Source organism: Heptranchias perlo, chromosome 16 (genome assembly GCF_035084215.1).
Source record: "Heptranchias perlo isolate sHepPer1 chromosome 16, sHepPer1.hap1, whole genome shotgun sequence".
In the NCBI taxonomy this organism is placed as follows: domain Eukaryota; kingdom Metazoa; phylum Chordata; class Chondrichthyes; order Hexanchiformes; family Hexanchidae; genus Heptranchias; species Heptranchias perlo.
Window position 1 is genome coordinate 53,662,627 of NC_090340.1, and position 16,560 is coordinate 53,679,186.

Here is a 16,560-nt window from a genome sequence, read left to right on the forward strand (position 1 = left end):
ATTTATTAATGACTTAGATGAAGGCACAGAAAGTCTCATATCTAAGTTTGCCGATGACACAAAGATTGGTGGCATTGTAAGCAGTGTAGATGAAAACATAAAATTACAAAGGGATATTGATAGATTAGGTGAATGGGCAAAACTGTGACAAATTGAATTCAATGTAGACAAATGTGAGGTCATCCACTTTGGATCAAAAAAGGATAGAACAGGATACTTTCTAAATGGTAAAAAGTTAAAAACAGTGGATGTCCAAAGGGACCTCGGGGTTCAGGTACATAGATCATTGAAGTATCATGAACAGGTGCAGAAAATAATCAATAAGGCTAATGGAATGCTGGCCTTTATATCTAGAGGACTAGAGTACAAGGGGGCAGAAGTTATGCTGCAGCTATACAAAACCCTGGTTAGACCGCACCTGGAGTACTGTGAGCAGTTCTGGGCACCGGACCTTCGGAAGGACATATTGGCCTTGGAGGGAGTGTTTGGAGGTTTACTAGGAGAGATTACACAAGGGTTAAGTTAAGAGGAGAGATTACACAAATTGGGGTTGTATTCTCTGGAGCTTCGAGGGTTAAGGGGTGATCTGATCGAAGTTTATAAGATATTAAGGGGAACAGATAGGGTAGATAGAAAGAAACTATTTACGCTGGTTGGGGATTCTAGGAGTAGGGGGCACAGTCTAAAAATTAGAGCCAGACCTTTCAAGAGCGAAATTAGAAAACATTTCTACACACAAAGGGTGGTAGAAGTTTGGAACTCTCTTCCAAAATGGCAATTGATACTAGCTCAATTGCTAAATTTAAACCTGAGATGGATAGCTTTTTGGCAACAAAGGTATTAAGGGATATGGGCCAAAGTTGGGTATATGGAGTTAGATCACAGATCAGCCATGATCTTAACAAATGGCGGAGCAGGCACGAGGGGCTGAATGGCCTACTCCTGTTCCTATGTTCCTAGCACCAGGAAAACGCCTGTAGGATCCTTAATGTCCACTGAACAGTCAAACAGAGCTTCAGTTTGACATCTCATGCAAAAGATGGCACTTCCAGCAGAATAGTTTCTTCTTACTCAGAAACAAGAGTGCTACCAGCTGAGCTAAGCTGACACAAATAACTCAGAATATACATAAAAATATGCAGTATACAAGAAAAATAAATTGCCTGTATAACATTTGTAACTTATTTGTTTCTTTTAACTTTTATTTTTACTTTTCTCTTGTCCCACTTTCATATTCCCATTTTTCTTTCTCCGTCTCTATAATGGAGTGTCTTTTCTCTCATTGCTGTCTTTTGTTGTTTTCTGAGTCTCTTGCTTTTTTAAAATAAAAACATTTCCAGCTTTCTGTCCTCTCTGTTTCTATAGAGATAACATTCAACTTCAGCAGGGGTGGCACGAAATGGGTAGTAGTGGATCAGCTGCCCGTTATACAGCCTGCCCAAGACCACGGAAAGAAAAATTGAGTGGAACGTATGATGGGCAACCAATCCTCAAATGCCAGTTTTGCGCAACCTCCCTGGCGAAGTTGAATTTTACCCCCTATGGTGTCCCTGCCCCCGACATAGAGGCGCTATGCTGAAATATCACCATTCATCGCTTAAATGCATAAAACACTGAAAGAAAGATGACTGAGCGACATTAGTAACTACAATTATATTCCCTTTATAATATTTATCACCACTTGAAAAATCAGCTGACTATAATTATCCATTAAAGTGTTGTTACCATCACCACCTATGGCAGGTCAGAGGCTGGGTATTCTGCGGCGAGTGACTAACCTCCTGACTCCCCAAAGCCTTTCCACCATCTACAAGGCACAAGTCAGGAGTGTGATGGAATACTCTCCACTTGCCTGGATGAGTGCAGCTCCAACAACACTCAAGAAGCTCTACACCATCCAGCACAAAGCAGCCCGCTTGATTGGCACCCCATCCACCACCCTAAACATTCACTCCCTTCACCACCAGCGCACTGTGGCTGCAGTGTGTACCATTCACAGGATGCACTGCAGCAACTCGCCAAGGCTTCTTCGACAGCACCTCCCAAACCCGCGACCTCTACCACCTAGAAGGACAAGAGCAGCAGGCACATGGGAACAACACCACCTGCACATTCCCCTCCAAGTCACACACCATCCCGACTTGGAAATAAATCGCCGTTCCTTCATCGTCACTGGGTCAAAATCCTGGAACACCCTTCCTAACAGCTGTGGGAGAACCTTCACCGCACAGACTGCAGCGGTTCAAGAAGGCGGCTCACCACCACATTCTCAAGGGCAATTAGGGATGGGCAATAAATGCCGGCCTCGCCAGCGACGCCCACATCCCATGAATGAATATTTTTAAAAATGGTCTTTCATTCATTTGATCATTACAGTGCCTTGCTGTGTGCAAATTGGCTGCAACGTTTGCCTACATAAGGACAGTGTCTGCACTTTAAAAGCAGTTCATTTACTGTGAAGCACTTTTGGATACACTGAGGATGTGAGAGGCACTGTATAAATTCAAGTTCTTTCTTTCTATAAGGAGGTTTTCTTCTTAATTTGCGCAGAACCGACAAAACAAACAGGCTATTGAATGGGGAGAACAGGTTCTTATAATTCTTATGTTTCCTAAAGGGTTGTCACAAGGTGAGTTCCACTGAATTCTCTTTCCCGATCATGTGTGAGATATAGAAGCTGAACAGATCAAATATCTCCAACCGCAGTTAGTGAGTGTTTTGCTGGTGAGTATTCTTGGACCAGGTATATTTATTTATCTGTAAACCTTATAAGTCTGTTTCTTTTAGGGGAAGGACAGGGAAACAGATATTAGGGACTCGTTCCCTTACTTTATTCCACCTGGGTTTTTGTATTTTCTTTTTATCGGAAAGAAAAGCGCATGTAATTATTCAAAATCTGAAAATATCTAGAAAAATCCCAATATTCTACATTGGATCTATAACAATGCCTATCAAACACGAGGATATGACACCATGCATATCATTTAAATGTGTTAATATCTGCATAGTAGCAAATTGCATCATAGCACTGCACATGATGGTGCCACAGAATGGTGGGGTGCAGGTTTATTCAAGCATGAGCTCCTTACCCAACCATGCAATCCAGCTGAGCATAGACAAGCAGGGAGAAAGAGAAAGAAAGTCAGGGGGGGGGGAAGATGAGTTACAGCTGGTCATCCCCATGTCCGACCTAGGTGTTTGGTTAGCAAGCAGAACAGGCAAAAGGAATGGGAGGAGGCTGCCTGGCCAGATTCTTGAAGGAGGAATTCTGAGTAGTGACAGGGCATGAAAGCGGAGATTGTGTTTCACTGCAAACAATAGCAATGTTCGAGTTTTAATTTAATCCCAGTTATAATGAGGCAGTCGTTTGATTCCCTTTTTTTTTGTAGCCGCTAAGAGAGACACTTTCTACCCTTCAGATTTAGCGAGAACATGACACCATTTTGATCCTTCGTCTGTTCCGTGCTGGCTGGTCTCAGCCAGGGCAGCTGTTGGCCTCCACATCTCTGAGCTAGGAGGAGGAAAATTGGCCAGGGTTCTTGCTCCTCATTTTGACGCAGTGACTCCTACTGGAAAATATGGGTTTGTGGGTATTAAGTCAGATCAAGCACATAACAAAATAGCCTGCTGACACTCACTGTCTAGGCTCACCCATGAAGAACAGCCACTTGATGGCAAAGAAGGTCCATGAAACTGTGCCTCAATGAGTCAGTGCCTTCAGAGAATGGGAATGAGAGAAAAAAATGGCAGAAATAATTTTTTTTTTAGGTTGCTCATTTTAATTATATAATTGTTTTTGTCCTTTTAGTGCGTATATCTTTTTCTTTTTAATGCTCTCTCTCATGTTTCCCTGTAGATTGCTAGTTTTGATTTCCAATTTTCACCCCTACATGAGAGACTTTGTTTCATTGAGGTTCAGGAAAAATCACAGCTGTTATTGTGGCATGAAGCCTATGTGGCAATACCTGGAACGATTCCAAGAGATGAGGTTTGGCAGATTCCTGTATACCAGCTGAGGAGACTGCAACTTTAAACAAACGGAACTTCAACAAGACTAACCGACTGTAAGGAGCGAATAGCAAAAAGTCGTGAAACAAATGCAGAGGGATCAGAAAGAGAATGGGTGAGGCAGATGATAAGTTAGTTGAACCACTTTCCAAGAAACAAATTTAAATTTAGAAAATGATACTTGTAGCCTCTGACAATCCTCAATTATATATTTAGTCATGAAAATCACTTGTATTATTCCAATAGGAAGGTAAGAAGAAAAGTGTTAGCTCATCCCATCTTGCTTGCCCCATGTTCAAGACCTGCCTAGATTAGTTTCACCTCTCTTGTGCCTCACTACTAATGTTATATCCCTCTGTTCTCTGCTGCATGTGAAATTAATCCATTTGAATACTTCAACCAGATCTATATTCATTGTGCAAAGTGGCCCTCATTTCATTGCAATATGTCATGTGAGTAGTCCATAACCATGAGAAAAGTCCTTAAGTTACTTTTCACTCATACGCCAAGAATTTCTTTGTTGGCTCCCCCAATTGGCCACCAAATCATCAGCAGAAGATTGGCCGAAACCCCATTTACAAGTCCATCAAGGCTTTCTGCCCACCTTCCACTGAAGTTACGGCAGCCAATCAGCACAACTCCCGGGGAACTCAGGAAATAGTTTCATTAGCTTAAAAATCATATTCTCCATGTTCCCTCCCGTCCTGTCGAAGACTTGAATATGCTCCTACATCTGGGGAAGCTCTTCTTGCACCTCTATCATTCTATCTTAAGCTCCTTTATCTCAATTCATCCATTTTAGATTCAGTATCTTCCATCTTGCTGTTCTCCAAAACCTCTCTGTCTTTTGGTAGGTACATATTGATCAAGAGAGAAGAAATTAAAAATAATTAGTTATGATACAAATTAGAATATTGTTTCCAGTTTTGGGCATTTTAATCTAGATAAGACAGATGGAAAAGCTTGTTGTTTAATACGTGATTCTTCTCTAACCTCTAGCCTCCAAACCCTTTTCATCTTTCTGGACTCTCTTAATTTTATCAATTGTGCTAAAGTGCTTCTGTGAACTCTCCTTTCTTGTTCCTCCTAAGCTTTAAATATGACAGCGTATGAGCTCTTCTTCCTTCCTGCACCTTCGCTGTGTTGAAATTCAAGACTCGTCACACTGTCTCCTACTATCATTCTTTCCCAGAACCTCAAAGCTGTGGAACTCCTTACCTCCCTCAGCCTTCCTTTCCTCCTACAACCTGCAGCTTTTCAAAACCCCAAGTCATGCTACCACTGCTTCTTGATTTACCTTACATACTCTCCAGTTCTTTCCAACTATGCCAATTATGGGCTTTGGCACTTCACATAGGTTTCTGAGTTGAAAAAAAAAATGAAGTCCATGATTTTAAAACTTATTCTTTCCAATGAGAACAGGTTTGGCTCCTTTATCTCAATTGATCGATTTTAGACTCAGTACCTTCCATCTTTCTGTTCTCCAAAACCTCTCTGTCTTTTGGTAGGTACAAATTGATCAAGAGAGAAGAAATTAAAAATGATTAGGTATGATACAAATTAGAATATTGTTTCTAGTTTTGGGCACCGTAATTTAGAAAGAATATCGAAGTGGTGAAGAAGGTGCAGAGGAGGCTCATTGAAATACAACCAGAGAGGAGAAGCTTCAGCTATGAGGGCAGGCTTGAGAAATTGGGGCTGTTCTCATTAGAACAAAGGTTTAGAAAAGACCTATCAGAGTTGTTCAAAATTATGAAGAATTTTGATGAGGTAAATAAGGTAAGTAAGTATTGAGCTTAACTTTAAGATAACAGCAAAAGAACAAAGAGATGAGTTTGTAGAATTTTTATTATACAGAGAGTTGATAGGTCAAGGAATGCCCTAACAGAAACAATAGTGGAAGCAGAAACCATTATCATTTTTAAAAGGGAAGCAGAGATAAATATTTGAGAAAGAAAAATTCAAAAGGATATGATGAAAGGGCAGGGGAATGGGACTAAATGGACATATTTTTCAGAGAGTTGATACAAGTGTAATGGGCTGTAAAATGTTATAATTTTAAATTCTCCAGGAACTATGATGGCTGTTATATAGGAGACAACAGAAGGTTACATGTAAAGCTGCTGTAGCCAATGGAGCAATTGACTTTACTTAAAGATCTAAAATGTATTGCAGCTGTAATCTGTTTATTTCGTTCCTGATACAGTTCCCATTCATGAACTGTCTTTCCACGCAGCTGCTATTACTCCATTATATTCACAGCAGGCATCTGTCAAATGGACCCTGTCAATGGAGCTGAAGTGATGATCAGTGTTGAGTGAGACATTCACAATGTTGACAGAAAATCTTGCAAACACAAATAGATGCTCCACCACTATCTCCAGCTTCTTTCTGCCTGTCCTTTTACAAGAGCCTCCCTCTCCCTGTTTCTATACCTGTCACTGATGTAGAGGGCAGCCAGGTGACTTCTTCTCAAGCCTCTACAACAAAACAGCCAACACACAGGGATCATTATTGCTTTAGCTCATCAAAACTCCCAACTTTGAATTAAGTTTTTCCAAGAATTAGGTTGAAATTGGTACCTGGATAAACTGCAATAAATGATGTTTCAATATAAGGGTTTTACCTGACATTGCCTATGGCAGAAATTACACCCATTTTTGCTTGTTAGAAATATCCTTGTATCTAGAGATTTGTTTTCCTTCAGTATTGTTATCATACAATCAAATATTCAAAAAACTGCCATGTGATCTTTATGCCAAGTTATTATTGTTTTCTTTAGTTTCTGCTGGTTGATCAGAGAGCAGAGAAAGGGCCTACTTCTAGACATGAGGTAGATTGTTTTTTTTCCTACTTAAATTTGTTTTTCAAGTGTTCTTCCTTTCTGCCCTGTAGGTGCTCACTCATGGTGGAATTACAGTTGAATGGGCACAGGGAACACTTTGGGACCATGCCCAAGTGACCACTCTTCATATGTGAGACGAGACGCCGAGTCTACTTGACCATAGGAGTAAGTGGTTGGTGTAGGGGAGAGGAATTCAATTCTTACACAACATTTGCACGTGCAGGGGGTCACTGGATAGTGATCACGAATAGGAAGCCTTGCTGGGTTTTCCCCTTCTTAGCTACAAAACACTGAGGCTAATTGTAGCATCCAACTGTTGCCCCCGCTCAGATCTGCGCAGACGAAAGATCAAACCCAGGTCATGGATCTTTTTTGTTTCCAATGAATTTATTTTCTTTCAATTTCTTCGCCATCCCCCAAGCTTGAAGCCACTGACCGCTGCTGAGGTACAATTGCATAGGCACAGCCGCCCTTCAGTACCTCACTCGAGTACCTAGATAGTGAGTTTCAGGAGGCTATCTGACCATGGGAGACACAAGAACTCAGCCCAAAGCTTGTCCTCCCCCTACATTCACCCATGCACACTATCCAGCCAGGGTCATAGAATCATAGAATCATGGAAAGGTTACAGCACGGAAGGAGGCCATTCAGCCCATCGAGTCCACGCCGGCTCTATGCAAGAGCAATCCAGCTAGTCCCACTCCTCTGCCCTATCCCCGTAGCCCTGAAATTTTTTTACTTTCAAGTACTTATCCAGTTCCCTTTTGAAGGCCATGGTCGAATCTGCCTCCACTGCCCCCTCAGATAGTGCATTCCAGATCCTAACCACTCTCTGTGTAAAAAAGCATCATGTGGTTTTGCCAATCACCTTAAATCTATGCCCTCTGGTTCTTGACCCTTCCACCAATGGGAACAGTTTCTCTTTATCTACTCTGTCTAGACCCTGCATGATTTTGAATACTCTATCAAATCTCCTCACAACCTTCTCTGTTACAAGGAGAACAACCCCAGCTTCTCCAGCGTATTCACGTAACTAAAGTCCCTCATCCCTGGAATCATTCTAGTAAATCTCTTCTGCACCCTCTCTAAGGCCTTCACATCTTTCCTGAAGTGCCCAGAACTGAACACAATACTCCGGTTGTGACCGAACCAGTATTTTATAAAGGTTCATCATAACTTCCATACTTTTGTACTCTAATCCTCTATTTATAAAGCCCAGGATCCCGTATGCTTTTTTAACCGCTTTCTCAACCTGCCACGTCACGTTCAATGATTTGTGCACATATACCCACAGATCTCTTTGTTCCTTTATCCTTTTTAGAGTTGTGCCCTCTAGTTTATATTGCCTCTCCTCGTTCTTCCTACCAAAATGTATCACTTCACATTTTTCTGCATTAAATTTCATCTGCCACGTGTCTGTCCATGCCACCAGCCTGTCTATAACCTCTTGAAGTCTATCACTATCCTCCTCACTGTTTACTACCCTTCCAAGTTTCGTGTCATCTGCAAATTTTGAAATTGTGCCCTGTACACCCAAGTCCAAGTCACTAATATGTATCAAGAAAAGCAGTGGTCCCAGCACCGACCCCTGGGGAACACCATTGTACACCTTCGTTTAGTCCAAAAATCAACTGTTCACCACTACTCAGTCAGTAGATAGCGTCTCTCACTACTACCCTGGCTGAGAGCAACTAACTTAAACACAGACAGGGAATCAAACCTGAGACTTTCTGTATGTCTCAGTTATTTACTCCCTTTGCCAAATGAATCATTAGATAAGAAGAACATTAACTGTTGGCTGTAGTGAAATAGTGAGTAAAAGTCAATGGGTGCTGTTATTCGCGTGCATGTGTGAAAGGTTCTGTTCGCCTTAACGTCATATACCCACAGATCAGAATTCCTGCTGGTATCAGTTTGGTTCATTTGGTAGTCACTGAATTAGGAGGATTTGTGTTTGAGTCCCGGTCCAAGACTTGAGCACATAATCTATGCTGACAACCTAGTTCCTTATGAAAGGTGCACTGCGTTGTTCCAGCTACAGTCCTTTGCTTGTTCCAGTGCTTCAGGTGGACATTAAAGGCCCCATAACACTATTTAAAGAGAAGCAGGGAGTTCTCTTAGCCAACATTACCAAAAATAGATTAGCTGGTCATTCATCTCATTGCTCTTTGTCAGACATGTTTGAAAATGGCCGGCCTGTTTGCCTATATAAGATTCACTGCATTTAAAAGTATATAAAACAACTTTGAGACTCTAAATAAATACAGATCTATCTTTTTTTACCTGGTTATAAGCATTACAATGGTGTTCCCCCAGGATTAGGACCACTGCTCTCTTTGATATATATTAATGACCTGGATTTGGGTATATAGAGCATAATTTCAAGGTTTGCAGACGACACGAAACTCGGAAATGTGGTAAACAATGTGGAGGCTAGTATCAGATTTCAGGAGGACATAGACAGACTGGTGAAATGGGTAGAAACATGGCAGATGAAATTTAACGCAGAAAAGTGCGAAGTGATACCTTTTGGTAGGAAGAATGAGGAGAGGCAATATAAACGAAATGGTACAATTTTAAAGGGAGTGCAGGAACAGAGAGACCTGAGGGTGTACGTACACAAATCTTTGAAGGTGGCAGTACAAGTTAAGAAGGCAGTTAAAAAAGCATATGGGATCCTGGGTTTTATTAATAAAGGCATAGAGTACAAAAGCAAGGAAGTTATGCTAAACCTTTGTAAAACATTGGTTAGGCCTCAGCTGGAGTATTGTGTCCAATTCTGTGTACCACACTTTAGGAAGGATGTCAAGGCCTTAGAGAGGGTGCAGAAAAGATTTACTAGAATGGTACCAGGGAATGAGGGACTTAAGTTATATGGATAGACTGGAGAAGCTGGGGTTGCTCTCCTTAGAGCAGAGAAGGTTGAGAGGAGATTTGATTGAAGTGTTCAAAATCATGAAGGGTTTAGATAAAGTAAATTAAGGAGAAACTGTTTCCAGTGGCAGAAGGGTCGGTAACCAGAGGACACAGATTTAAGGTGATCAGCAAAAGAGCCAGAGGTGACATGAGGAAACAGTTTTTAACACAGTGAGTTGTAATGATCTGGAATGCACTGCCTGAAATGGTGGTGGAAGCAGATTCAATAGTAACTTTCAAAAGGGAATTAGATAAATACTTGAATGGAAAAAAATTACAGGGCTTTGGGGAAAGAGCAGGGAATGGGACTAATTAGATAGCTCTTTTGAAGAGCCGGCACAGGCACGATGGGCCAAATGGCCTCCTCCTGTGGCGTATCTACTATGATACTATCATGATACATAAAATATGTAAATGAGAAAGAAACTGGAAAAGGAGAAGAGAAAATTGAAAAGCGAATGAAGGAAATGGCAAGGAACTGAGCAGGAAAGAATAAAAAATAATTCAAAAATCAAAAGCAGACATAAAAATGGAGGAAAAAATATGGCGGAACCTGAGAGGGGGAAAAATCGAACATAGAAGGCAAAAGAATAAAAATAAAATGGGGAAAAAACATAAGAATTGAGAACATAAAAAGCATAGAGTTCAAAATAAAAACAAAGGGATGCCTGAAATCAACTGTAAATTCTACAGCATGGATTTCAGATAGGGAATTACCATGGACATACGATCAAAACATGCGCTGTATGTGTCTTTGCCAACTCCTCCACACCCCCTCACAAATAGCGCAACAACTGAGCTGAGGTCATAAAGAGGTCACGGCATGTCTCACTGTACACTGAAGCTAAACTGTATTGCATTGCTATTCTCTTTCATTTTCAGACACAAATGGGATTTACAAAATATTTATTTATTACCTTACTTTTATTTTATTCCAAAGGTTGTTTAGATGCCAGATATGGAAGTGAGCACTTCCAAGTGCTCCTCTCATAGTCCTGCCTGACATCACTTTATGATTGGAGAGCTGAGTGACTGTGGCAGTTTACATGAAAACCAGATTGATGTGAAAACAGTTTACAGATTGTTATAAACACAGCACAACATGGGCTGCTGATGCACAGAAGTAGAGGCAACTTATAGAGACAAGGAGGAGCTTTATTAGTTTCGTACTACAACATACGCCACATGATATCCAAATGTAGCTGCACTTCGGACCAGGCTGACAATCTAGTTTTTTGAAAGATGAAAGATCCCATAGCATTATCCCAAGAGAAGCAGGGAGTTCATCATCAAAAACAGGTTAACTGATCATTCATCTCAGTGCTGTTTGTCAGACATGTTTGAAAATGGCTGGTTTGTTTGCCTACATGACATATACTGCACTTCAAATTTATTTATTGGTACATAAAAAACGATGGAAGGGCTTCGCAGCCGACCTCAATCATGTTCGCAACCAACATCGACTCAGGCACACTTTCCAACAGGAGTCACTGGATAGTGAGCTTGAATGGGAGCCCTTGCTGAATTTTCCCCTAGCTCGGCACGGGGAAATCTGGACAGCTCCTACTGCTACCTTAATTGAGATCAGCTTACATAGCACAGGCCAAGGATCAGAGCGGGGAAGTATCCCTGTACTGGATGGTTCAAGTCCACACGGGCCAGCACATTTACCCGCTGAATGAGTGCAAGAGTGCGAGACTCCCTCTTGAAGTACAGATTTAATACACTACTGAGCAGAACATGCTCTGACATCCGTGACCAAGCTCACCTTTGAACTTTGTTAAGCAGTACGCTGAGGAGAATGTGTGGCAAGAACCCTGAGTATGCAGCAGTAACTCACAGGAACCTTAACAATCAGTTACGGCAACTGCAGTCAAAACTGGGTTTCTCACGCTGATTGTGTTCATCTCTACTACTTGCCTACTTTGTTTTTCTTCTCCACCTGTCCCATGTTTGCGAGAATGCCATTCAAAGGACTGCTGACAATGATAATAGGAATAACCATTCAAGCAACAATGTTACTTGTTTCCTGAATTTTATAGTCTGTTTGCAAACTATTAAAAACTCTGGCTGCCACTTAGTCGTGTGTATTTCTGTGTCCTCAACCTCTGTCTATTGTTCTCTCCTACCCTCTTTTTTTTGGTCAGTTTTGTAAAGAGACCCTCCTCTCCTCCTTACCACGATGGTCCTGATGAAGAGTCTCACCTGAAGCAATAACGTGGGTGCGAACTTCCGCGGAGTTCTCCCCATCTCCTGCTGTAACTTCGAACCATAAGAGTCAAACGGCACAGAAGGAGGCCATTCGGCCCATTGTGCCCGTGCTGGCTCGTTGAAAGAGCTATCCGATTAGTCCCACTCACCTGCTCTTTCCCCGTAGCCCTGCAAAATTTTCCTTTGGCAGAAGGTGGGTGGAAACCCCGTGGAAACTACCGTTTCTCTGGGGCTTCCGTCAATCTTCCGGCGAGGTTACGGCAGGAGATCGGCAGTCACTGAGGTCTGATCATATTGTGGGGGGGGTGGTGGGGTGGGGGTGTAATTCATCAAACAGAGCTTTGGCACTTCTCCACAGGAAGCAAATCCAGATCGGATCCAGAGTGACCCCTTTCGCAATGGGCCTCATAGTTTTGAATGTTTTCAGCTCATATAATAACGGAGAGTAATGTATCCAAGTTTGCTGATGATACAAAGCTTGGTGGGAAAGTAAGCTGTGAGGAGGACACAAAGAGTCTGCAAAGGTATATAGTCAGGTATGGTGCGTGGGCAAGATGGTAGCAGATGAAGTATAATGTGGGGAAATGAGAGGTTATTCACTTTGGTAGGAAGAATAGAAAAACAGAATATTTTTAAATGGTAATAAACTATTGAATTTTGGTGTTCAGAAAGATTTGAATGTCCTCATACAAGAAACACAAAAAGTTAGCATGCAGGTACAGCAAGCAATAGGAAGGCAAATGGCATATTGGCCTTTATTGCAAGGGGGTTGGAGTACAAAAGTAAGGAATTCTTACTACAATTGTACAGGGCTTTGGTGAGTCGTCACCTGGAGTACTGAATACGTTTTGGTCTCCTTATCTAAGGAACGATATAATTAGAAGCGGTGCAACGAAGGTTCACTAGGTTGATTCCAGGGATGAGAGGGTTGTCCTATGAGGAGAGATCGAGTAGAATGGGCCTATACTCTCTTGGAGTTTAGAAGAATGAGAGGCGATCTCATTGAAACATACAAGAATCTGAGGGGGCTTGACAGGATAGATGCTGAGAGGTTGTTTCTCATGGCTGGAGAGTCTAGAACTAGGGGTCATAGTCTCAAGATAAGGGGTCAGCTAATTAAAACAGATGAGGAGGATTTTTTTCACACAGAGGGTTGTGAATTTTTTGGAATTCTTTAGCCCAGAGGGCTGTGGATGCTGAGTCATTGAATATGTTCAAGGCCAAGATCAGGCTCGAGGAGCCACATGGCCTACTCCTGCTCCTATTTCTTATGCTTTTATGTTCTTAATGCTGACGTCATAGATTACCCTGCAGCCAGCTCAGAGGGGCATGAGGGAAAGCCTGGTTTCAATTTCAACTAAGGACTCTTTAGTTGGTGGGCAACGTGTTCAAACCCAGCAAGGTGAGAAAAACAGATGAAGGCCTACAGTTGTATTTCAATCAAACATACAGCATTTCTCCCCAGCATTTTCCTCCAACAGTCAAAAAGCAGTCTAAACAGAAAAAAAAATCCTTAGTACAGCATGGACAAGTTTACTCAGCTAGATGTGCTCTCTCTCTCACATTCTCACACTCATTCTCTTTCTTGCTCTCTGTCTCATTCTCTCCATCTCCCTCTCTAAATGTACTTGCAGTGAAATACATTTGGCCACCATCAGCACTCTCCCATTTTAACACTTAAAAACATGTCAAGCAGGAACCTAACTTTGAAATTTGCTCCACCTCTAAAACGGACAGTGGGAGGGCCAGGAAACAAGATAAGATAAGGATTTTAGTATCAGGTTTTCAGAGAAATCGTGCATAGGAAAGATGAAATAGGTAGAAAAAAAAAGTATCATTGGAAAAATAAAAATGAGAGACAATGGGAAAAAAGAGCTTTAGTTTTGCATTTCCAGGAACTGTATCAGTGCCGGAGTGCATGAGATACAGCAAAGGCTATGGGCCCCGACAACATCCCAGCTGTAGTGCTGAAGACTTGTGCTCCAGACCTCGAGCCAAGCTGTTCCAGTACAGCTACAACACTGGCATCTACCCGACAATGTGGAAAATTGCCCAGGTATGTCCTGTCCACAAAAAGCAGGACAAATCCAATCCGGCCAATTACCGCCCCATCAGTCTACTCTCAATCATCAGCAAAGTGATGGAAGGTGTCGTCGACAGTGCTATCAAGCGGCACTTACTCACCAATAACCTGCTCAGTTTGGGTTCCGCCAGGACCACTCGGCTCCAGACCTCATTACAGCCTTGGTCCAAACATGGACAAAAGAGCTGAATTCCAGAAGTGAGATGAGAGTGACTGCCCTTGACATCAAGGCAGCATTTGACAGAGTGTGGCACAAAGGAGCCCCAGTAAAATTGAAATCAATGGGAATCAGGGGGAAAACTCACCAGTGGCTGGAGTCATACCAAGCACAAAGGAAGATGGTAGTGGTTGTTGGAGGCCAATCATCTCAGCCCCAGGACATTGCTGCAGGAGTTCCTCTGGGCAGTGTCCGAGGCCCAACCATCTTCAGCTGCTTCATCAATGACCTTCCCTCCATCATAAGGTCAGAAATGGGGATGTTCGCTGATGATTGCACAGTGTTCAGTTCCATTCGCAACTCCTCAAATAATGAAGCAGTCCGAGCCCACATGCAGCAAGACCTGGTCAACACCCAGGCTTGGGCTCATAAGTGGCAAGTAACATTCGCGCCAGGCAATGACCATCTCCAACAAGAGAGAGTCTAACCACCTCCCCTTGACATTCAACGGCATTACCATCGCCGAATCCCCCACCATCAACATCCTGGGGGTCACCATTGACCAGAAACTTAACTGGACCAGCCATATAAATACTGTGGCTACGAGAGCAGGTCAGAGGCTGAGTATTCTGCGGCGAGTGACACACCTCCTGACTCCTCAAAGCCTTTCCACCATCCACAAGGCAAAAGTCAGGAGTGTGATGGAATACTCTCCACTTGCCTGGATGAGTGCAGCTCCAACACTCAAGAAGCTCAACACCATCCAGGACAAAGCAACCCACTTGATTGGCACCCCATCCATCACCCTAAACATTCACTCCCTTCACCACCAGCGCACTGTGGCTGCAGTGTGTACCATCCACAGGATGCACTGCAGCAACTCGCCAAGGCTTCTTCGATAGCACCTCCCAAACCCGCGACCTCTACCACCTAGAAGGACAAAAGCAGCAGGCACATGAGAACACCACCACCTGCACGTTCCCCTCCAAGTCACACACCATCCCAACTTGGAAATATATCGCCGTTCCTTCATCGTCGCTGGGTCAAAATCCTGGAACTCCCTTCCTAACAGCACTGTGGGAGAACCGTCACCACACAGACTGCAGTGGTTCAAGAAGGCGGCTCACCACCACCTTCTCAAGGGCAATTAGGGATGGGCAATAAATGCTGGCCTCGCCAGCGACGCCCACATCCCATGAATGAATAAAAAAAGATGAAGGCAGTCATTATCCAGAATCTGCCAGTAATCTAAAGGTTCAACATTTCATATAAATGAAGCAACAAGCTATTATTGGGCACATTCCTGATTTGCAAAACAGAAATCCAAGTTCATAAATAAGGAAACTGACTTTACATTGTTATTGGTAACAGGCATGAATTCACCCATCTGTTTGGATTATAAAAAAAGCTTTTGCCATCTTTCGCAACTGTGACCTTTGTGTATACTTTGTACAGGACGAGGGCACTTAGTCACCATAGCATTTAGTCACCATCTGTTAGAATGTTACTTGTGCTCAACCAGGTCATAATAATTGGGCAAGGTATATGCCAGCTCTCAGACAGGATGAGGTGAGTGGTATTGGTATATTACAGTGCTCAGCATGACATATACAAAATCGAAAGTGGGCCAATATCAACCGCCAGACCTTACTGCTTGGTTCAAAAATGACCTTTTCATATTGTCAGGATTCTTAAGACATCTCCCTGAAAGTTTTCACTTTCTCCTCAAGCATCCCACATGGATAAAATATCATTGATTTCAGCTTTGTTTTATGAATCCAAATCATAGAATCATAGAAGTTACAACATGGAAACAGGCCCTTCGGCCCAACATGTCCATGTCGCCCAGTTTATACCACTAAGCTAGTCCCAATTGCCTGCACTTGGCCCATATCCCTCTATACCCATCTTACCCATGTAACTGTCCAAATGCTTTTTAAAAGACAAAATTGTACCCACCTCTACTACTGCCTCTGGCAGCTCGTTCCAGACACTCACCACCCTTTGAGTGAAAAAATTGCCCCTCTGGACCCTTTTGTATCTCTCCCCTCTCACCTTAAATCTATGCCCCCTCGTTATAGACTCCCCTACCTTTGGGAAAAGATTTTGACTATCTACCTTATCTATGCCCCTCATTATTTTATAGACTTCTATAAGATCACCCATTAACCTCCTACTCTCCAGGGAAAAAAGTCCCAGTCTGTCTAACCTCTCCCTATAAGTCAAACCATCAAGTCCCGGTAGCATCCTAGTAAATCTTTTCTGCACTCTTTCTAGTTTAATAATATCCTTTCTATAATAGGGTGACCAGAACTGTACACAGTATTCCAAGTGTGGCCT

At 42.5% G+C, this 16,560-nt stretch overlaps 1 long non-coding RNA gene across 1 annotated transcript; it reads left to right on the forward strand.

The window, feature by feature from the left end:
• The first annotated feature begins 3,835 nt into the window (after positions 1–3,835).
• On the forward strand, positions 3,836–11,836 carry LOC137333366 (uncharacterized). Its single transcript, XR_010965879.1, has 3 exons — positions 3,836–4,123; positions 6,904–7,018; positions 10,710–11,836. It is a non-coding gene; the product is annotated as an uncharacterized lncRNA (long non-coding RNA).
• The last annotated feature ends 4,724 nt before the right edge of the window (positions 11,837–16,560 follow it).